The 24,579-nt window shown below is 37.4% G+C and overlaps 1 long non-coding RNA gene across 1 annotated transcript; it reads right to left on the reverse strand.

Annotated features, from left to right (window-relative positions):
* Positions 1-444: 444 nt before the first annotated feature.
* Positions 445-22,728, reverse strand: LOC109504985 (uncharacterized). Its single transcript, XR_002163485.3, has 4 exons — positions 22,550-22,728; positions 22,338-22,433; positions 21,530-21,648; positions 445-678 (listed from the first exon to the last, which is right to left on the reverse strand). It is a non-coding gene; the product is annotated as an uncharacterized lncRNA (long non-coding RNA).
* Positions 22,729-24,579: the final 1,851 nt, after the last annotated feature.

Here is a 24,579-nt window from a genome sequence, read left to right on the forward strand (position 1 = left end):
AAGAATAAGTTCATATTGAGCCTACTATTGAGGATACCTAAAATATAGATGTAGTAGGATTAAGAAGATCCACAAGAGAAAAAGGATCTACAATTCCTAATGTTAGACCTGATCAATGGGCAGGCCGGGCCCGGCCGCAATACTGAACTAACACTATATGGCGTGGCTCGAGCCCGATCCGACCCAAAGTTCAAGCCTAAAAATTCTGCCAGGCCCAGCCCATTTTTATTTCAGATGCCCATGGCCTGCCCAAAAGCCACCTGTCCTTTTTTTATTTATTTTTATTTTTTAATTAAACTCTAAAATTTCAAACTTTGAAATCATGAAATTAAAAAATGTCCAAAATAAAATCATAACATAACTCAAAAAAATATAAAATTTTTTACATTTTTAAATTACAATAACAAACAAGCAAGCTAAATTGAAAAGACAACTAATGCTGCTTCCTTCTTTCAAAGGTCCTCCTTATTCCAATCCAAGCTCTTCCAGTGTCAAAATAACAAAAGAGATTTTATTATGAATGAAAAGCAAAAACCAAATTAAAAGAGGAGAGGCTTCAATTAAGATGATATAACTAAAATTTCAAATCATCATCATCATTCTGCTCTTCTTCGTTCTCCTCCTCACTAGAACTCTCAAGCTCCAGTTCAACATTGTCACTGAGAATCCCAAAGTTTCCTTTAAAAAAATTAATAAACATGTAAGATCATAGGAAGTAGTAAAAGAAATAGAAGAGTAAGGATTTAAATGAAAGTAGGAAAATAAAAAATAGAAAACAGATTACCTAATGTGAGACCCTTAGCACACATCCAATCCTCGAAACAAGCTAGTGCTTGAATTGTTTTAGGCTTAAGTGAAGCCCAACAAGGGTTGTTAATCTTTTTTTCCCATGCTAAATGTAGATTCAGAGACAACAGTAGATCTCGGGCCATCAATTCAAGATCAGGAAACCTATCACTATTCTTGTTCCAAAACTCCAACACATCAAAATCAGAATCACCATCAATAACTCTTTTAGACAAGTACATATCAATTTGTGATTGTTCAACATCTGGTTCCATTTTCTTTTTAAGAACTTTTTGAATTTTGGATCAGAAAAGACAACATTACTAGCACTGCCACCTGCATAATTAGAATCCGCAACTTCACCTTCAACACTAGTTCCCGCATTGCTACCCTTCTTATACTGCTCAAACAATTGATAAAGTGTGCTCTTTACCTTATCCACATAGCTACCAGCTTCATCCCCATAAGGTTAAGCATAATAAAAATCAATATAAGCTAGTTTGCAGCATGAATCCAACACAGCAGCACAAGAAAGCAAGAAGTTATAATCAGATGAGTATTTATTGAACGTTTCCTACATTTCCTTTACCATTATCCTTCATAAAATTATCAGGAGAACGGGCTGCCTCCAATAAATGCATTTGAATTTGCCATACCCCTTTGAAGTAAATGCTTGATGTAGGATATTTAACACCAGAAAACAGATTGGTAACTTCAAAGAAAATACCTAAGAACTTATGAAGTTTCTCCACATTTTTCCATTCTTCATCCCAGATTGCATAGGGTTTAAATTCTTCATCCCTTTGTCCCCAATGCACCAAAACAGATTTGAAATACAATGCACGATCAAGCATAGTATATGTCGAGTTCCATCTCACAACCACATCACCATGCAACTTCTTAATTTCTAACATCTAAATAAAAAGTCTTAGATGCCATCTCATAAAACTTTTTCGCTTTAACTTTAGATCTATTGATGTGAGAGAATCCATTTCTAATCTTAAAAACAGCATTGTGAATAAGATTCATTCTAGCCTGAACCATGAGATTTAATATGTAGCAGCAACATTGAATTTGAAAAAACAAGCCATCACACAAAAGAGAACTATGTGAAGCAAGCCTCAACTTAAGAAACCCAACCATATTATCATTGTATGGAGCATTTGTTGGAATTTCGTATGAGTGCATGCATATGTATTTCAATAATTTTTTTTTAAAATAACACAGCAGAATCAAAGATTAAAACACCTTTTAATCTAAAACATGCATGCATAAAATTAAGCACATAAGGATCTACTTCACATACTGAAATTAACACATGCTGATTTTATGCTGAAATTAAATATGTGATCGGATTACATGCCTGTTTCGCTAATCCTTCCTTCGAACATGGATCTGAAAGAAGATAGGTTCATTTTTAACCATGTAAGTGTTCGATCTCTATGGATATCTACTCAGGATCAATCTGGATTAGTCCTTTTTGGTGTTGATCTTTTTTCTCCAAAAATAATTTTTCTGTGAATCTAAATGAAGCCTGGATCCTTTGATCAACTCTTGATCTTTTCTTGATTTTTCTTCTCCTCTTCTTCTCTTGATTTCTCTTTGCATGATTCTTGAAGCAATCAAGACCAGCAATCAGCAAAAAGGAGGAGGCGCCCAAGCTCCTTGGGTGTTGGAGATGGTGGGACGTCCAAGAGCTTGGACATGTGAACCAAAGGGAGAAGAGAGAGGGAGGCATGGGGGGCTATTTGGAGGTTTGGAGCTTACTGAAAATCTTATAAATAAACCTTAAGAAAGAGTCCTTTAAATAGAAGAGAGGTTTGAATTCTTTTCAAAACCAAATTAGCCCCTTATCATGAGTTCTAATCGCACTAGGCCTCCTTATTGCTCTCACCTTTGTCCACGCCTAAGTGAGTCAAAGGGGTGCCAACCCTTGGCGCCCTCTATGGCTCTCTCTCACATGCCAACTAGAGGATAAGGGATGCCCCTCCCTTGTCCTTCATGCCATCTTCCAAGTGGGCACGCCCACACTTGATCAAATCAAATGGCGCCCCAACAAAATAAATCAAGGAATTGATTAGGGATTTGGACCCCTAATGCATATGATTCAAAACTCTAGGCACCCAATATTTGAAGCTCAATAAATCTAATTCATTTAGATTCTTAGTAGGTAATTAACTTGAATTATTCTTATCAAATAAATAATTCAAGTTTAAAGAGAAAATTGGGTCCAATCTTGTGCTAGTAAGATTATCCTAAACCCAATAGGATTTCTCTTAATCCAATTGAAACTTTATAAGCCCAATTGCTTAATCCAGATCTAATCCCTTTGTTGTGTGACCTCATAGGTTCAATTCTGTCTGGTAGTAAGATATACCATGATCTCTATTATAGTATCATCAAAATTTTTTTTAATAGATCGGAACAATTCTACTCTAACTCAATAAAGATTGTCGATCCTAAAAAATCTTAGTGAGCTTTCACAATCCATCAGTGATATTTAGCAGTATATAGTGGCAACCCAGTAGAACTGAAATAGAATCTCAATGTATAGTTTTCGTGTGATTCCGTCCCTCCATCGTGAGTCTCGACTAGATGGTAGGTCATGAATAAATCGTCAAACCTCATCATCAGTCATATGATAGATTCGATTAGCTTAAGTTCAATTATAAATCTTATGAAAACTCTTTCCCATCAATCACACTGCTGTGGCCACAGACTCACGAACTTAGCCTCTCAAATCTCATAGGACTATTCCTTTCTATCAAGATTGATAGATCCGATCTAGATGTGCATCCTACTTTTACAGTAGACCAACTGTTGCCAACATCTACTACAAGGACTCAAAGAGGCCATGTTTATATATCAGTCAGACTCCAGCAGCCTCACTATGAGCAATAGTGCTATTGTAAGTTAAAAAATCATTCACACAACTACAGCATCGAGATGATCATTGAAGATTGAGTAGAAATCTATGTGATCTCTCGTATGGTCATGCTCAATACTTATTGTTCTCTAACAACTACCTGCACTTATCGCTCAGTATCTCTACACTGTAGATCAGAGACTCATCTATTCTCAAGAAAGCAATTTGTGTGTCGATCTATCTAGATTGATCATAGTCCTTATGATGATACTATGATCGAAAATAATTTAAAAATTATTTATACATGCCTCTAATTCTCAACATCTTGAGAATATGTATTGTAAATATTGATTCCATAGACGATTCAAGAACACATCACACTTGAATGAAAATAAACTTAATATTTTATTAATCAAATTAATATTTTAAGTATAAAATTATGCCCTAGTGTTACACAATGTGTCAGCTATATTCGCTTCTAGAATATACATCTAACAATCTCTCACTTAGACTAAAGTCAGTTGGCCACTAATCTAAGTCCCATCTTCTCAAGATGGACTTTTATCTTTGGCAGACTTAATTGCTTTATCAGTAGGTCTGCCATATTATCTACAGAGTCTACTCTTCGTATTTTGATATATTTCTTTTCGAGATAGTCACGTATAATGTAAACCACCGCTCGATGTGCTTGGATTTTTATGAGACTTTGGCTCTTTAGCAAGTATTATAGCTCCGTTGTTGTAACAATAGAGTGGTATGGCATCTGATGTCATTATTCCAAACTCCACGATGAACCCAGAAACTTTTCTTTGCAGCATCTGAAGTAGTGACATATTCAACTTCTGTGATCGAATCCACTATGATGGGTTGCTTGGACTCTTCCAACTAACTGTACTACCATTGCATACGAACATATATCCTGATGTAGACTTTCTATCATCAAGATCAGACATAAAATTTGAATCAGTATAACCCTCAACTCGCAACTCAGAACCTCTTCTAAATATTAAAAATAAATCTTTAATTTTTCTCAAGTACTTAAAGATATTTTTCACAGCTATCTAGTGCTCCTCATTTAGATTCGATGGATACCTGCTCATGCCACTCACAGCAAGGATAATATCAGATCGAGTATACAGCATGGCATACTTGAGGCTCTCTGTAGTCGAGATATAAAAAATTCTACTCATGCGCTAAACTTCCTCAGATGTGGTCAGGCACATCATTTTGGAAAGATGAATACTATGCCTAAGAGATAGAAATCCTCTTTTAGAGTTTTTCATGCTGAACCTTTTCAGCACTTTCTCTATGTATAGTTTTTATAATAGGTTGAGCATTCTTTTAGATCTATCCCTATAGATTTTTATTTCAAGAATATATTATTGCACTCTCACTGATCCTTTTATATACACATAGTTCCTCCTCATTTTTGATGAAACCAAACAATTTGATCGTATCATCAAAATGAAGATTCAAACTTCAAAAAATTTATTTTAATCCGTATATGGACCTTTATAGCTTATAGACTCGATGATCACCATCATCGGATCTGAAACCTAAAGACTACCCCATATAGATATCTTCTTTAAAATATCCATTTAGAAAAGTAATTTTCACGTCTATTTGTCAGATTTCATAATCATAATAGGCTGCAACAGCAAGCAGAGTGCAGATAGATTTTAGCATTATAAGTGAGAAGATTTTTTGATAGTCAATACCTTCACACTGACTATAACCTTTTACCGCGAGCCTAGCTTTATAGGTCTCTACCTTACCATCTACATCGATTTTTCTTTTGTTGGTCCATTTACATCCAATGGGTACTATACCCTTAAGTAGATCCACTAAGGTCCATACTTGGTTCGAGTGCATCGAATCAATTTCTGACTTCATAGTATCTAACCATTTCTCAGAATCGATGTTGGACATCATCTTGTCAGAGATATTCAGATCATCATCATGATCTTTATCTCTCATAAAGAATATTTTCTTTACTTTCTCTATAAGTATATCCATGTACCTTTCAGAAAGATGGGAGACATTACTAGATTTACGAGATGGTGGAGGAACATCTATTATTGACTCATGAATAATGGGTTCTCGAGGATCCGTAGCTCTTTGCTCATCAGAGACCTTCTCTTCAAGCTCAACTAACCTCCCACTGCCATCATCCTGGATAAATTATTTTTCTAAGAATATGATATACATTGTGATTTTATGAAAAATAGAAATAGTATCCCATAGATTTTTTTAGATATTCTATAAAATGAGCTATAATAGATCTATCCTCTAATTTATCAGCTATCTATCTTTTCACATAGGCTGAACATCTTTAAGTCTTTAGATAATCTAGACTCGACTTCTTACCATGCCTTATCTCATATAGTGTGATAGGAACAAATTTTGATGGAACCATATTTAATAGATATATTGCAGTTAATAAGGCATGTCCCCAAAGATATAAAGATAAATCAATGAAGCTCATCATGGATTTGACCATATCTAATAGGATCCTATTCCTCCTTTCAGATATTTCATTGAACTAAGATGTTCCGGAAGGAGTCCATTGAGAGACTATACTATTATCCTTAAGATATTTCAAAAATTTTTGACTAAGATATTCACCTCCTCGATTAAATTGAATAACTTTAATGGGTTTATCTGTTTATTTTTTACTTCATTTTTAAATTTTTTAAATCTTTTAAATACTTCAGACTTATGTTTTATCAGAAATACAGACTCGTACCATGATAAATCATTGATAAAGATAATGAAGTAGCTATAACCACCCCTATGTGAGAAAAATTCAATGTAGGGGTAAAATGGTAATTTTAAAACTTTTTCAAAATCATGATTTTACAGTAAAAAATATTAATTAATCTAATTAATTAACATAAATTTATCCTACACTAAGATCTAAATATGATATATAGCATGCATTCATTTAAATTTGAAATTCAAATTCGAACAGTAAACACTTTACTGTAATGTGTTCAGAACACAATACCTTTGTGCAGGTAGTAGATCGCCGTAATCTGATAACCGTTGGGAGAGTCTGATCATCACGATGTAACCACACAGTGTGTCTAGCCTCTGTGGATCGTCCACACTAAGCTCTCGATCTGATCGACTCCTCATGAGTGCTAGCTCGTTGTAGAGCCCTTTTGACGGCCGATGCTGATCGAACTCCTTCGATCGATGTCTGTCAATTTTTTGGATGCTCCGGATCATCAACAGACGTGCTTGAGAGGATGTTGAAGATCTTTCTGAGATTTTATGGGCTCACGACACTTGTAGCTCACTTTCTCACTTCCCGAACCCCAGGCTAAAACTCTAGGGAACTCACCGGAAATCTTACACCCACTTTTCTTTCTTTTTCTCTTGGAAGGATATGAACTTCCTTCTCACTCACAAGACTTCCTCACGTCCCAAAATTTTTCTCCAAAAATCTTCTTCCTCACGCCCCACTCTTCTCCTCCTTTTATACTAACGTCAAACGTCTTATCCAAATGAAAGGATAAAGATGAGTAATTACACATTTGAATTCAAATTAAATTTTGAATTCAAATGGACACCAACTCATCTCTTATCCACTAAAGGCGTGAGGCATGGCTTAAATTATGCATGGAGTGATTTCATGAGAAATATTTTTCTCATGTAATAAATGGGGCGTTAAAAAAGGGATAAGACGCAAAGATTGATTGCCCATTCAAATTCAAATTTTATTTTGAATTTGAATGGCCAACCAATCATCCTTATCCATTCATTTGGCCTATTAAAGTGGGGCGTGGAGAGGGCTTGGCATGAGGAAAAAATTCATGATAAGTTTCTTCTCATGAATTCAAATGGGTACAATGGAAGTGAGGTGGCGCATGGAGATTGGGTCAAGGTGGTTTCATTATTTAAACCAACCTAATTGAACCAAATAAGTTAGGTCCAATTAGACTAATTTAAACCCAACTTAATTAGGCTTAATTAGGCTCAATAAAATCTTAATCAAATCAAAAATTGACTAAGCCCAACCCTTGATCAAATCAGGGACCAAACCATCTCGACGATTAAGTCAACTCGATCTTTGACGAGTTAATGGCTTATCCCCACCACTAATCTCACTTATCTGGCCAACCTGGTGAATTAGGTTTTGATTAGATCACTTGGTGATTAGGACTCGCCCATGTCATTAGGTAAATCAGTGTGATTGATTTAGGTGCTCCTAATGCCGGCTTTAATTAAATCTTTTTTAATCTGACTTGGTGAAGTCAGTGGGAGGATTGAAATTGGCTGGATTTTTTTTTCTTTTTGATTCTTTAATAAAATTTTCAAAAATTATTAGGTCCCTAAAAATGATTAAGTTATATTTATAACTAAATCATAGCCTCCCATTAAGTGAGTGATAATGAGTCCATTAGTTTAATAATCATTGGAGGCCCAAAGGCCTGGTGCTTATTGACTAATGGAATTATCATTCATAATATGATAATTTGGTTTGAGTCTTTCTAACGGTGATCAGGTTGGCCGATCAAAGTCAGGTCTGATCATTTATTGGTCCGATTCACCAAATCAAATCATGTTAATGGTTGGACCTAACCAGATCTTTTCAGTGGAGGCCAAAGCCTACTGATTAGATTCTGGGGCAAAATCAATTAGTAGAAGTTGTTTAGAGAAATAACTGGTTATGAACCTACCCATAGATCCACATGGGTTGACCAACCAAAGTTGGACTCATGTGTAGTCTGTGTGGATTCTAGTATCCACTAAGGAATTAAAGTAATTTCTCGAATTGGAGGTTGAGGCTACCAATTCGTAAAAATACTGAGAGAAACTTTAAACTAAAGTCTAAGTCTTTAGTATTAATAATTTATATACTAATATAGGTCTGGTTTTTCTTTATGCAGCTATGGTAACTACCCTGTTGCTCCGGTCATTATTAGATAATGACAAGCTCATGGGATCCAATTTCGATAGCTGGTATCGAAAATTAAAAATCATCCTTGAGCATGAGCGGATCCTTTATGTAGTAACGGATCTGGCACCTAAGAAGCCAGCCCTGAACGCTAGAGGGACAGTCCGAGATACTTACCAAAAGTGGCTCAATGACCGCACCACCGTCCGGTGCATAATGCTGGCGGCAATGAATGATGAGTTCAGCCGCAGGTTCGAGAACGTCCAGCCACAGGAGATGCTTCAAATATTGAACGACTCTTTTGGCACGCCTAACGACGTTGAAAGGCACAAAACTAGTTGTGCCATTTTCAATGCTCGGATGAGGGATGGAGCCTCAGTCACTGATCATATACTGTACATGATCGAAATGATTGAGCACCTAAGTAAACTGAGTTTTTTCCTGCACGAGCAGCTCGATAAGGATACGATCCTTAATTCTCTGCCCAAGTCCTTCCTTCCCTTCTTTACTCATTTTCGAATGACAAAGCCTGCAGTGAACTACCACGGCTTGTTAGGGTTGCTGCAGAACTTTGAGAAGGATCACCAGCTCCATAAGGAGTCGGTGAATGTTGTAGGAGGGTCTTCTTCTGATCGTCGACCCTTTAAGAAAGGGAAGAAGAACAAGAAGAAGAAAAATAAGAAGGTGCAGCTGCATGCTGGGACGTCTGCACAGGGTCAGACTAAAAAGCGCAAGCCCGACTAGAGCCAGGCGGAGTGCTTCTTTTGCAAGAAGCAAGGGCACTGAAAGAGGAACTGTCCTCTATACATTGCCTCACTAGATCCGAACAGGCCAAAGAAGAAGTAAGGTACTTATATGATAACACATTGCAACTTTTCTATTTGTGATACTATTGCCTGGGTATTGGATACCGGAAGCCCTTATCATATTTGCAATTCGATGCAGGATCTGTAGGTTAGTAGGAGATTTGATGAAGGCAAGAGGTTCCTGAATGTTGGAGATGGAAGCAAAGTTCCAGTTCTAGCATTAGGAATCATGAACCTTGTAATCAATTCTCGAAATGTAATTCTGAGTGAATGTCACTATTGTCCAAGCTTTTTATTAAATATTATTTCTGTAGGCCTTTTGGCCATGTACGGTTATCAATTTTTAATAAAAGAAAATGTTTGCAATATTATTTTGAATGATGTTACAATGTTTGTTGGACAACTTAATAATGGAATTTACTTTCTATCATAACCTGTTAATATGGTTCAAACCTCCGGTAAACACCCTAGAATAGATAATATGTCAGTAGTCTACCTTTGGCACTGTAGGCTAGGTCATATCAATAAGAACAGGATAAACAGGTTAGCTCAAGAAGGAATTCTTGAAGTAGGTGATTGTGAATCACTTCCAACTTGTGAGTCTTGTCTTCTTGGTAAAATGATCAAGTCACCTTTTACTGAAAAATGTGAGCGAGCCAGTGAACTCTTGGGTCTGGTACATTCTGATGTATGTGGACCCATGAGCTCAAGTGCAAGAGGTGGATATTTCTACTTTATAACCTTCACAGATGACCTATCGAGGTATGGGTATGTCTATTTAATGAAGCATAAGTCGGAGTCGTTTGAAATATTCAAACTATTCCAAAATGAGGTAGAAAGTGTATTAAAACTCTTCGATCTGATCGAGGAGGTGAATACCTTTCCATTGAGTTTCTGACATATCTTGGGGAGAATGGGATTCTCTCTCAATGGACTCCTCCTGGAACACCACAGCATAATGGTGTGTCTGAAAGGAGGAATCGGACCTTGTTGGACATGGTTCGATCCATGATGGGGTTTGTTGATTTACTGATCTTCTTTTGAGGATATGCACTCGAATCGGCTTGTTACCTTCTAAATAGAGTTTCGAGTAAGTCTGTAACCAAAACGCCATATGAGATATGGATAGAACGTAAGCCAATACTCTCGCACCTTAAGATTTGGGGGTGTCCGACTTATGTTAAACGTTTAATTACGAACAAGCTAGGACCTAGGTCTAACAAGTGTAATTTTATAGGATACCCAAAAGAGACCAAAGGATATTATTTCTACCTGGCTGATGAGCAAAAGGTATTTGTCAGACTTAAGGCAATCTTTTTGGAAAAAGAGTTTCTTGATGAAGGGACTATTGCCTCTAAGGTCGAACTTGACGAAGTTCGACTGGTGGAAAAATCGATACAAGTTGCTGAACCTGAACCGAATTTGATTAGATCAGATTCGGAGCCCATTGTTCAAGCACCCTTAAGGCGATCTGGTAGAGTACCACGTCAACCGGACAGATACTATGGTTTCTTGGTCTAGGATGATGATCCTATCGAACTTGATGAAAACGATGAGGATCCGATCACCTACATGGATGCAATGCAGAGACCTGACTCTGAGAAATGGCTAGAGGCCATGAAATCTGAAATGGAGTCTATGAAGGTCAACGATGTGTGGACATTGGTTGACCCACCCGAAGGAGTAAAACCCATAGAGTGTAAGTGGGTCTTCAAGAGGAAGAGGGGCGCAGACGGAAAGGTGGAAATCTATAAAGCCTGTCTAGTTGCCAAGGGATATCATCAACGTTATGGTATAGACTATGACGAGATATTTTCTGCTGTGGCAATGCTCAAATTCATTCGGATTATGCTTGCGATAGCTGCCCATCTGGACTATGAAATCTGGTAGATGGATGTGAAGACAGCTTTCCTAAACGGAGAGCTGGGTGAAGAGGTGTATATGATACAACCTGAAAGATTCACATCCACTGATGAGTCTAAGGTGTGCAGACTTCAGAGGTCTATTTATGGACTTAAGCAGGCATCCCGGAGTTGGAACATATGTTTTGATAGGACGATCAAGACGTATGGCTTCATTAAGAATGGAGAAGAGCCCTGCATTTATAAGTGGGCTAATGGTCCAGTAGTGGTATTTCTTGTATTGTATGTGGATGATATTCTCTTAATCGAAAATGATATCCCTGCATTACAGGGAATAAAGGTTTGGATGTCATCACAGTTCTCCATGAAGGATCTGTGAGAAGCTTCCTACATCCTAGGAATGAGGATCTATAGGGATAGATCTAAAAGGTTGCTTGGTTTATCCCAGTCTACGTATATAGATACTATGCTGAAGAGGTTCAGCATGGAGAATTTCAAGAAAGGCTATCTACCGATAGGCCATGAAATTTCTCTCTCGAAGAGGGATTGTCCGACAACACCTCAAGAGAGAGAGCGTATGAGTAAAATTCCATATGCTTCGGTAGTGGGATCTATCATGTATGCCATGATATGTACATGACCAGATGTGGCATACTCACTAGGGGTAGTGAGTAGATACCAATCTGATCCAGGGGAGAATCACTGGAAGGTTGTTAAAACTATCCTGAAGTATTTAAGAAATACTAAGGACCGGTGGCTTGTTTATGGTGAATCGAACTTGAGACTTATAGGGTTTACAGACTCTAGTTTCCAGTCTGATTACGATGACAGCAAAAGTGAGTCGGAATTTATTTTTACCTTTAATGGTGGGGCTATCTGCGGAAAAAGTTCCAAGCAACACACAGTGGCTGATTCAGTTTGCGAGGTGGAGTATGTCGCTACATCAGATGCTGCCAAAGAAGTGGTGTGGCTGAGGAAATTCATCACCGAGCTCGGAGTAGCACCCTCCCTTGTTGGTCCAGTTCTGCTCTATTGTGACAGCTCTGGAGCCATTGCTCAGGCGAAGGAACTCAAAGCACACCAACGGACGAAGCATATTCTACGCCGCTACCATCTCATCTGGAAAATTATGGATCGAGGTGATGTCGACCTTCAAAAGATCGACAGAAAGGAGAATCTGACCGACCCATTCACTAAAGCCATTGCGGTGAAGGAGTTCGACGACTACAAGTCGAAAATGGGTATTAGATACTGCACCGATTGGCTTTAGGTCAAGTGAGAGATTGTTGGGAATAGTGTCCCAAAGCCAATCATCAGTTTTTTGACGGTTGTGCTCATTTTTGTATATGTACATGAATTATGAATTAATAAAAATTATTTTGATATTTTTCATCATAAAATATTTCATCTTCTAATGAACTCCTATGTTGTGGTGAAGTCCTTAGGACTATTTAGACTCGACAAAGGAGGATTTATCGTTTAGTCCTTAAATCTGTTCGCGACCAAATGATACGTTGTTACCAAGGACGACAATGTTTATCAAGCATAGGTCGTTGTGTGCCATATAGGTTGGTTGTCCTCTTAACCAATGAGTGTGGAGACACTGGTATGGCATACAGGTGAGATGTAAGGGTACATCTGCACTGAACGTGACCGACTCTGGAGCTATTTCTGCTGTCAAGATTTACTCTGATGAAATATGGGTATAAATATCCTTCCGACCTGAGACCGCCACGGTGACTTGCAAACAACTCACTGCACTTAGGCACTGGACTATCTGAATTTCTAATTCAGTGACGGAAGGCTGCTGGGTGTAGTCAAGTACTTGACTTGTCGGTGCATGTGTCAAGATGGGATTGACCACTCCAGTTTAGAAGCTGTGTACAGTCATGTTTCAATTTAGCAAAACCTTGGCCAGGGTAGTCTTTGTGAGGAGTCACAGGACTGTTTGAGTTGAGCACGATTCGGATGATCTAATCAGGGTTGACAGTTTAACCCTGAGTCGTCCTAAACACAGAGGTCAAAAGGATGAATTATACAATAACCATATTCACGTAGGTTCTGAGTATTGCGATTGTGAGTATTCGACCTATCTGATCATCGGGTATCATTGCTAGATGGTCACTTCGATTAGTACAGAAATTAGTTCCTGTGCTACCGGCTTAGGTTCGAACCTGCGAGGTCACACACATTAGAAGTTTCTATCTGATCTAATGGCTGATGAAGAGTCCTAATGCTCGTGGACTATGAGTCCTACGTGTCTGAGACTCTGTGATCGAGAATCAAGATTCTCTGATCATGAGTCCCACACATTTTGGGTACTGAGGTCAAGAGTCCCACTGGTTTGGGACTCTTCGATCAGGGTTACATATCGATGAATTCTGATACCCGATTACCCATCGAATTTGGACTCAATATTTATGAGAGGTTTAATTAGTGATTTGATCGCTAATTAACTCAATTTGATTGAGTAATTATTTTTGGATCAAGTCCAATTGAATTGGATTCAGTTGGGTTTGACCCGATTAGGTTAAGAGTTGACCTAATTGTCGAGATGGTTTGGTCCCTGATTTGATCAGGGGTTGGGCTTAATCAATTTCTGATTTGATTAGGATTTTATTGAGCCTAATTAAGCCTAATTTAGTTGGATTTAAATTAGTCTAATTGGGCCTAACTTATTTGGTTCAATTAGGTTGGTTTAAATAATGAAACCACTTTGACCCATTCTCCCTACGCCACCTCACTTCCACTGCGCCCATTTGAATTCACGAGAAGGAAGTTCTCATGAATTTTTTCTCATACAAAGCCCTCCTCACGCCCTACTTTAATGCGCCAAATGAGTGGATAAGGATGATTGGTTGGCCATTCAAATTCAAAACAAAATTTGAATTTGAATGAGCAACCAATCTTAACGCCTTGACCTTATCCTCTTTTAACGCCCCATTTATTACACGAAAAAATATTTCTCATGAAATCACTCATGCACAAATTAAGCCACGCCCTCCTCTTCTCACGCCCTTAGTGGATAGGAATAAATTGATTTTCATTTGAATTCAAAATTTGATTTGAATTCAAATGTGCAATTACTCATCTTTATCCTTTCACGTGGATAAGACGTTTGACATTGTTTTAAAAGGAGGAGAAGAGTGGGGCGTATAAAAAAAAAATTGGAGAGAAAATCTGGGCGTGAGGAATCCTTATGTGCAAGGTGAAGGTCTATATCCTTCCGAGAGAAAAAGAAAGAAAAGAAAGAAAAAGTATGCATAGGATTTCAGTGAGTTCTTCAGGGTTTCAGCCTGGAGTTCGGGAAGTGAGAAGGTAAGCTACGAGTGTCGTGAGCCCATCAAATTTTAGAAAGATCTTCAACATCCTCTCAAGCACGTCTGCTAACGATCCAGAGCATCTGAAGAATTGACAGACATCGATCGAAGGAGTTCGATCAGCATCGACCGTCGAAAGAGCTCTACAACGAGCTAGCACTCGTGAGGAGTAGATCAGATCAGGAGCTTCGTGTGGACGATCCACAGAAGTCAGACACGCTGTGTGGCTGCATCGCGATGATCAGACTCTTCCGACGGTGATCAGATTACGGCAATCTACTACCCGCACAAAGGTATTGTGTTCTGAACACATTACAGTAAAGTATTTACTGTTCAAATTCAAATTTTAAATTTAAATGCATGCATGCTATATATCATATTTAGATCCTAGTGTAGGATAAATTTTTATTAATTAATTAGATTAATTAATAATTTTTACTGTAAAATAGTGATTTTGAAAAAGTTTTAAAATTATTATTTTACCGCTGCACTGAATGTCCCCACAGTCAGACTACCTACATTTCTAATATAGTGACGGAAGACTACTGGATCCATTGTGTGTGATACTACATGGATATTGGATGCAACATGCTCACATCATTACATATCTCATCAGGAGTGGTTTGCTACCTACATGAAGATCGATGGAGGAAGTGTGAGCTTTGGTGATGATCACCCTCGTAAAGTGGTCAGAGTTAGCACTATTAGGGTGAGAATATACGATGGGATCATTTGTACATTATCAAATGTCAAGCATGTACTGGAGTTAAAGAAGAATTTGATATCTTTGGGCTACTTGGAGAAGTAGGGATATGCTTTTAGTAGTCAGCTGGGGAGTGGATGCTTGAAGATTACTAAGGAAGTTTTAGTGATGATGAGAGGAAAGAGATTGAGCAATAATTTCTATTGAATGGAAGGCTCAGTGGTGAACGATGGTGGGAAAGTACTTGTAGTGGCATAGGAGGAACAACTGATGTATCAGCTGTGGTACTATCAGATGGATCACATGAGTGACCGAGGGCTCATGAAGTTAAGCAGAAGAGGAATGATCCCAGCCCTAAAGAAGGAGGGCAATGATTTGCGTGAGCCATGCATTTTTGGTAAACAGCATAAGATGAAGTTTGCCAATAATACCAAGCATAGTGAAGGAATGCTAGATTTGGTGCACTCAGATATATGGGGATCGACTCTGGTATTAGCTAGAGGTGGGGCAAAATTTTTTATCACATTCATTGATGATTACTTAAGGAAGGAGTGGCTATATCTGATTAGAGAAAAATCAAAGGTATTTTCTTAATTTAGAGTCTGGAGAGTTGAGGTAGAAAAGGAGACAGGAAGTCAGGTGAAGTGCCTCAAGTCAGATAATGGAGAAAAATATACAAGTCTTGAGTTCAGGAGGTACTATGAGGAGAATGACATCAAACACCATGATATAATGAAAATAACCCCTCAGCAGAATGGTGTTGCGGAGAGGATGAACCGAATATTGATGAAGAAAGCACGGAGTTTGAGGCTGCAGACATCACTTCCAAAATCTTTTTGGGATGATGCCATAATTTTTTTATATTTTTTTGTTAACAGGTCGCCTCATCGCAAGCTGAATAGAGGCATTCCAGAGGAGGTTTGGAGTGGAAAGGAGGTGGAGCTTGGCCACCTGAGGGTTTTCGGTTGCCCAGCCTATGCACATGTGGAGGCAACTAAAAGAAGTAAGCTGGACCCAAAGTCTCAGAAGATGATATTCATCAGGTATCTATAGGGAGCCAAAGGGTACCTACTATGGGATTCTCAAGCACAAAGGTCGGTGATCAGTAAGACATCATTTGTGACAAGAGGAGCATCTTGGAGAGGTCGAAGAGTACAGATAGAGTTGAAAAAGTGAAGATGGACAGTGGAGCTCAGTCACAGGCTGAGGGCATGCAATCTACTTCCACCTATAGGGTGTACCTATTGAGGTGGAGTTAGGTAGGAGAGGTCTTACTCAAGTGGAGGACCAGCATAAAGAGCTAGCTATTCAAATAGAGGTGTAGGAGGAGCCACAGACATCAGATGGGAGGAATGCACCAGTGGGAGTGGCATTGCATAAGACCCAACATACCATTCGCAAACCGATTAGGTATAGCATTGATGAGACAGTTTTATATGCTCTTATCACTACTAATGGAGATCCAAAGATGTTTGAGGAGGCCATGGAAAGTTTGAATTAGAAGTTATGGATGCAAGCTATGATGGAAGAGATGGAGTCACTTGAAAAGAACAAGACATGGCAGCTAGTGGATCTACTAAGAGTTGCTCAAGCTATCGATTCTAAGAGGATGTTCACACGGAAGGAGGTACCTTCAGAGCAAGGTGGAGTTAGATTCAAGGTAAGGCTTGTTGCCAAGGGATACTCTCAAAGAGAGAGAGTAGACTACACTGAGGTATTCTCTCCGATGGTGCATCATGCTTTAATCTAGATGTTGCTGTCAGTTGTAGCTCAGCATGATATGGAGTTGGAGCAGATGGATGTGAAGACGGCATTCTTACATAGGAGCCTAGAGGAGAGGATTTATATGTATGAAGCAACCAAATGGTTTCATTCAGTCCGGATTGGAGGAGAAGGCATATTTACTCAAGAAGTCTCTCTATGACTTGAAGCAGTCACCCTGCCAGTGGTATAAAAGATTTGATACTTTTGTTTTGAGTCTTGGATTCTCTACATGTGAACATGATAGCTGCATATATATGAAGGATGTGGATGAAGAAGATACATTGTCTGCAGAATTTGAGATAAGGGATATGGGTCTGGTCAGGAAGATACTTGGCATGGAGATTTGTTGGGATAGGAGCAGGGGTATTTTTTGCTTATCACAGGGAGGATACATCAGCAAGATGTTAAAGAGGTTTGGGATAGAGAAGACCAAACCAGTTGGAACACTATTGGTAAGCCACATGTCTCTTTCAAAATAGCAGTGCTCCCAAATAGAGAAAAAAAAAGAGTACATGGAGAGAGTTCTATATGCCAGTGTCGTAGGCGGTGTGATGTATGCTATGATGCATTGTAGGCCAGACATAGTGCATGCAGTGAGCCAAGTGAGCAGTTACAAGGCAAATCCAAAAAAAAAAAAAGCACTGGCAGGCATTGAAGTAGATTTTACGATATCTTCAGGGAACTCGAAGGCTTAGTCTGATTTTTGGACAGCATGATGGATCTAGGAGGAACTCAAATATCTCAAGGGAGATCTTAAGTCCATTGGAAGGGTTTGTTGATGCTAACTTTGCAGTGATCTTGATACAAGGAGGTCTACCACAGGTTATCTCTTTTGTATGTTTGGTGGGCTAGTTTCTTGGAGATCAACCCTTCAACCTATTATAGCCTTGTCTACCATAGAGGCTGAGTACATAGGTATCACAGAGGCTGTCAAGAAAGTACTATGGCTCAAGAGGCTTATTGCTGAAATGGGGGTGGAATAGAGAACAGTTACACAGTACAGTGATAGTCAGAGTGCTCTGCAGCTGGCACAGAACCCAGTCTATTATGCTAAGATAAAGCATATAGACATGAGGTACTATAGGATCAGAGAACTGATAAAGAAAGGTGAAGTGGAGCTAGTGAAGGTCCATACTAAGGAGAATCAATCAGATGCACTCACGAAGGTACTTTCTCGAGATAATTTTCAGATATGTGTGGCACGGATGGGTCTGAAGGATAAAGCTAAGTTCACAAGGGCTTAAGAGTACCAAGGTGGAGATTGTGAACTCAAATGTGGTGCTCCCAAGCCTTGAGAATACAAGAGAAGAAGTCAAGGGGTCAAGAGAGCAAGCTAGCAGAAGAATTAGCCAGGATAGAGTGTTTCTGTTGCTTGTCGGCTTATTTTTGAGATTGGGTCGACTAAGTTGAAGGTGAGTCGATCCAGTCTCAGAATGGATCGACTATATCTTAGAGGAAAAGCCAAATAGAGAGCTATATTTTGGGAGTTTCATATCGGCACATAGGTGAGTCAACTCAGTTTCAGTTTGAGTTGACTCAGTCCCAATTGAGCCGACTCAGTCTCAGCATGAGTCGATTCAGTTTTTGAGCAGAAGCTGTACAGAATTCTGTTTGGATCTAGAATCGAGTTCGATCCTAGATGACTTAGGCCCTTGGTCAAAGAGGTCTTAAGGGGCTAATCCATGATTTGGGTTAAGATTAAGTCCAAGGGGTAAGTGGATGGCAAGACATGGGTATATATGGGCTTGGAGAGTGTATCACATTAGATTAGCTATTTAGGAGTTTTTTTGAGCTTTGGGCTTGAGCCTTTTGTATAGGAATATATATATGTAACTAGGTCAAGGATTCATTGTATGCTGAGTATAGAAAAGAAATAAAAGCTCTTTCTATCAAAAAACTCTCTTCTTCTCTCTCATTTTCTCGAAGCTAAGGCATCGCCCTTGTTCTTGATTATTCTCACTTTCGCATCTAGGTGATCTCTCTTCAATTGCTGGCTAATCACCAAGTTCCCACGCACGATCCGTGGTCATTACCTAATAATTTCTTGCATTCAAAGCATGTAGACAGCTCCTTGTCTTTGTCTTTCTCTTAATCTTTGCTAGCTTCATCTTTGGAGAAGGGTCTTCTCTTGAAGTTTAGCCTCTTCTTCATGAATCGCTTAAATTTTTTGGTTATTAGGGCCAACTTTTCATCATCATCATCTTCCTCAGAATCTTCACTATCTTCATCTTTTTCTTTGGCTAGAGACTTGAGTGCCATAATCTTCTTCTTTTTGGCCTCCTCTTCTAAGTTTTGTTTCATGGTTAACTCATGTATCATAAGAGAATCAAGAAGTTCTTCAAGCGGCAAGGTGTTGAAATCTTTTGCTTCTTGTATGGTCATCATCTTTTCCTCTCAAGCTCGAAGAAGAGATCTAAGAATTTTTCTCATAAGTTCACTATTAGTATATGATTTTTTCAAGCTCTTAAGTCAATTAATAATATCAATAAATCATGTAAATATTTCGACAATACTTTTAGTCGATTTCATTTTGAAAAGTTCATACTCATGCACCAACATGTTTATTTTGGATTTCTTTACTTGATTGGTATCCTCATGGATAACCTCAAGTCTACGATATATTTCTTTGACTGAAATACAAGTGAAAATTTGATTGAATTCATTTGCATCAAGTAAACAATAAAGCACATTCATTGTTTTAGCACTCAATTAAGTCTTTTTCTTGTCAATGTCATCTCAATCTTTTTTGAATTTTGGAACAACATTGCCATCAATAGTAATTGTGGATGTGTGTGGTCTATTTATTATAATACTCCATAGATCATAATCAAGTGTTTGAATAAATATACGTATGCGTGCTTTCCAATATGTGTAGTTTGAACCGTTAAATAAAGGAGGTCAGTTAATGGACTGCCCTTCCACTAGGAAAATATTTAATTGGATTGTCATCTTGATCTTTTACTCTAGATCACAAGACACACAAATAAAAAAAAAAATTACTCTGATACCACTTGTCCAGAGATACAATCTAAGAGGAGGGGTGAATTGGATTTTTTAAAAATTTTTACGAATTTAAACAATTATGTATAGAGCAGAAATGTATATGCTGTATGTGTAGTAAAATAATGAGCTAAAAATAAATGCAAAGGATAAATAAGATCACATACACATAAACACAGAGTTTTATAGTAGTTCGGTGTCAATCTCCAACACCTATATCTACTCTTCAAGCAATCTTTTTGAAAATTTCACTATAATCCATAGATTATAGCAAGATTATCTTCTAGATTTACAATTTGAAGCAAGTTGGTTTTATGGGTTCACTAATCAAAATATATTCCCAGCCACTCTTAGGCTTGTACAAATTCAATCTAAGACTTGGATGAGCCTATCCCCCAAGTTTCAAATCTTATTAAAACTTGAAATACAAAAAATATAGGTGCAGAAATTTAAATATAAATACAAACTCCTTGATAAATTGATGTGAGACTTTGATGCTCAAGATGAGACATTAGAGGGCTTTTGCAATGAATGCTCCCTTCCTTCACTTGAGAATGACTTGATTGCACAGCAAGTTAAATGGTTGGAATGGAGTAAATTCTCTTTAAAGCTCTTTTAAAGAGTAGAACAGAATTTTTGAGTGTATTTCAGACTTTCCTCCCTTGTTGCTTTTTTTCTTGAGTTTTTATGCTTTAATAATCACTTAGAACCCTTCTAATCCAAGTTAGGGTTACTAAAAATGGGTTTATGGCCGTTGGAGGGTGAGAAATAGCCATTTGGAGCTTTTCGAAGTAATTCGGTAGAGTTTTGAAAACTAGTGTTTCAGACTGTCAGAAGCTATTGAATCGACTCATCAGATCTTTGAGTCGACTCAAGTGAGTCAGCTCATGAATTTCTTGAGTCGGCTCATTTGATAGGATTAGAAACAGCTTCTCTATCTTTTTTATGTCGGTGCCAGTCCTGTGTGCCTGAGTCAGCTCATACTGTATTTGAATCGACTCAAACAGCGGGATCCAAAATAATAGCTTCTATTTTTGTGCTAGTGCCCATCTGTGTGCCTGAGTTGGCTCATACTATTCCTGAGTCGATTCAAGATCCATGCCAAATACTAAAAGTGTGTTAGATTCTATCTATGTACCTAAGTCGGCTCATACTGTATCTGAGTCGACTCAAAGTCTGTGCCAAATGCTGAAAGTGTGTCAGAGTCTGTCTATGTGCCTGAGTCGACTCATACTGTGCTTGAGTCGACTCAAGGTCTGTGTTAAATGCTGAAAGCATACCAAAGTCGACTCATCATCCCCTTGAGTCAGCTCAAGACCTTATTTTCTTAAGAATATTTGGCTTCACCTCTTTAACTCTTCTTTGAATCTTCCATTCAGAAACAAACTTCATTGAGATAGGGTCTTAGCTTCCTAAAAACTTCTCTTAAACACTCAAATAATTTATTAGTACCAAAATATACTCAAAAATTTTATTATTCATCAAAATCAAACCTAGGATCAATAATATCATTCCATACCTTAGATCTGACCCTTGACTTTTGTGTGAACTCCTCATATTCACCAACTTCAACTTCAATAGGATTGTCACTTGCATTTGCCATTGTTCCTAGTCCTACCATAAGGATGTTAATAGGTCCTGAAAAAGGACCCAACAAAACAAAGTTAATAACTGAAAATTGAAACCCTTAAAAAAAGACAAATCAATTAAACAAATTATGAGTGTATATATATATATATATATATATATATATATATATATATGTATATATATATATATGTATATATATATGTATATATATATATATATATATATATATATGTATATATATATGTATATATATATGTATATATATATATATATATATATATATATGTATATATATATGTATATATATATATATATATATATATGGTTGCAGAATCTGCCATTTGAGTAGAATTTGCCATTTAGTTTGAGCAGAAATATCTTTTATATATATGGAATGTCTCCAATCGCACCTAGATAAGAAGCAAACTATCATTATAAAAATACTAATAATAGCACAATCCAATTTAAGCTCCTCAAAAATCATGAATCGTACAACCAATACATTATAATCATTCAATGAAAAATTTTACTAAACATATGTAAGGCATAAGCTACAATCATTATTTCAAGAATAATTAAGTTAGGGCTTACATAAGAGACACAATCAAAAAGTACAACCATTTCTTGATACAACAATCATTTCTCCCAAATTACTTGAACAAATTGTACACACCATCAACAATACTCCCTATATGCACCAACAACGTAACCACTAAAAGTACTCTCTTTTTTTTTACCTCTCGAGCAGTAACAGCTACTTAGTTTTCTCAAGGACTCGATGATGATGCTGCCTCTAGGCTTGACTCTCTCAAATATCCAAGAAGCATCTCAGCCTGCAACAGAAAACCCACCAAAGAAAACCCATCAAGGTTCAAAATTTCATAGATTAAAATAATGAATATATGAAGTCTAACAAATATATAACCCAAAAGTACTTAGAGAGAGAGACCGGAGCAACAAAGACGACGAGCAGCGACGGTCTGACATCAAGCGGCGATGGCGACTGTGACCTGTGGTTAGAGGGAGTGTGCATGTATGATATGAATCCGAGAGTGTGTGAGAGCCTGAGAGGCAGAGAGAGATGAGAGGGAGAGAAGAGAGGCAGAGAGGGAGAATGTGACGGGAGTGTTTGCGCGCCAGCACAAGGTGAGTGTGTGTGAGATGTATTAGTTTAGCATATATACCTAGGCCTAGGGTTAGGGAATTAGGGTTTAACAAATATTATATATATATATATATATATATATATAATTATTAATATATTATATATTATATTTCGGGCCGGGTCAGGCTATGTCCGGCTCGGGCCGGGCCCAACCTCCATCCATGCCCGGCCTGAAAATTAATTCGGGGCTAAAATTTTTGCTAGGCCCGATCCAAAACTAAAATTCCCTTATCCAAGCCCGTTCGAAATGGATCGGCTTAGGCAGGCTTTTTAGGTGGCCCACCCGTTGATAAGATCTACTAGTGATTATATTATCTACTTACAGAAATCCGACTTTTATGTTGAGCCGGATACTGATCCTAAGTTATTTTCACAAGTCATGAATGAAAACAAATCCACATATTGGTATGATGCCATGAAAGATAAGATGGAATCTATAGCTAAAAATCAAGTTTGCGATCTCATTGAATTACCTAAAAGTACTCCAGTCATTGACTATAAATGGATCTATAAGACCAAAAGAGATTTCTCAGATAATATTGAATGATATAAGTTCAGACTTGTAGTTAAGGATTTCACTCAAAAAGAAGATATTGACTATCATAAAACCTTCTCTCTAGTTACAAAGAAAGATTCATTGAGGATAATCATGGCTTTAGCAACTTATTTTAATTTAGAATTACAACAAATGGATGTAAAAAATGATATTTTTGAATGAAAATCTGGATGAAACAGTGTACACGACTCAGCCTAAAGATTTCTATACAGATAAAAATAATCATCTTATCTGTAAGTTAAAGAAGCCCATATATAAACTTAAACAGGCCTCCCACCAATGGTATATAAAATTTCATAATGTTATTAGCTCTTTTGGCTCTATAAAGAATACTATGGATCAATGTATATATCTTAAAATTAGTGAAAGTAAATACATATATTTAGTTCTATATGTAGATGATATATTACTTAAAAATAATGATTGGGGTTTGCTAAAGGAGACAAAACTATTTCTTTCTCAAAACTTTGAGATGGAGGATATGGGTAAAGCCTCTTATGTCATTGGCATAGAGATTCGCAGAAATAGATTACAAAAGATTTTAGGTTTATCTCAAAGGGCCTACATCAAAAAGATTTAAAATGTTAGATTGTACTTCTACAGTTGCACCCATTATGAATAATGATAAATTCAGTCAGAATCAATATCCATAAAATGAATTGGAAAAGAAGTAGATGAAGAATATCCCATATACATCTACGGTGGGAAGCTTGGTATATGCACGGTCTGTACAAGATTTGATATTGCATATGCAGTATGAATTTTGGATAGATATCAAAGCAATTCTGGCCTTGATCATTGGAAAGCTGCAAAGAAAGTTATACAATATCTACAAGGAACCAAGCATTATATGCATACCTACAGACATACTAATCACTTAGAAGTGATTAGTTATTCGGACTCAGATTTTGATGGATGTGTGGATATAAGAAAGTCTATTTCAAGATACATTTTTCTTCTAGCTGGAGGTGCTGTATCTTGGAGAAGTAATAACAATACATAGTTGCTTTATCTACAATGGAGACAGAGTTCGTTGCATGCTATGAAACTACTTCACAGGTAATATAAACGAGGAATCTCATTTCTGATTTGAGTGTTGTCAATTTTATTAATACTAATAAAGATTTATTGTGATAACTCCGCTATAATTTTTTTTTTAAGAATAATAAAACTAGAAGTCACAGCAAGCACATTGAGATAAAGTATCTTACTATTAAAGACCATGTCAAAAAGTATGAAATGGATATCCAACTTATCA

Source organism: Elaeis guineensis, chromosome 10 (assembly GCF_000442705.2).
Source record: "Elaeis guineensis isolate ETL-2024a chromosome 10, EG11, whole genome shotgun sequence".
NCBI lineage: Eukaryota > Viridiplantae > Streptophyta > Magnoliopsida > Arecales > Arecaceae > Elaeis > Elaeis guineensis.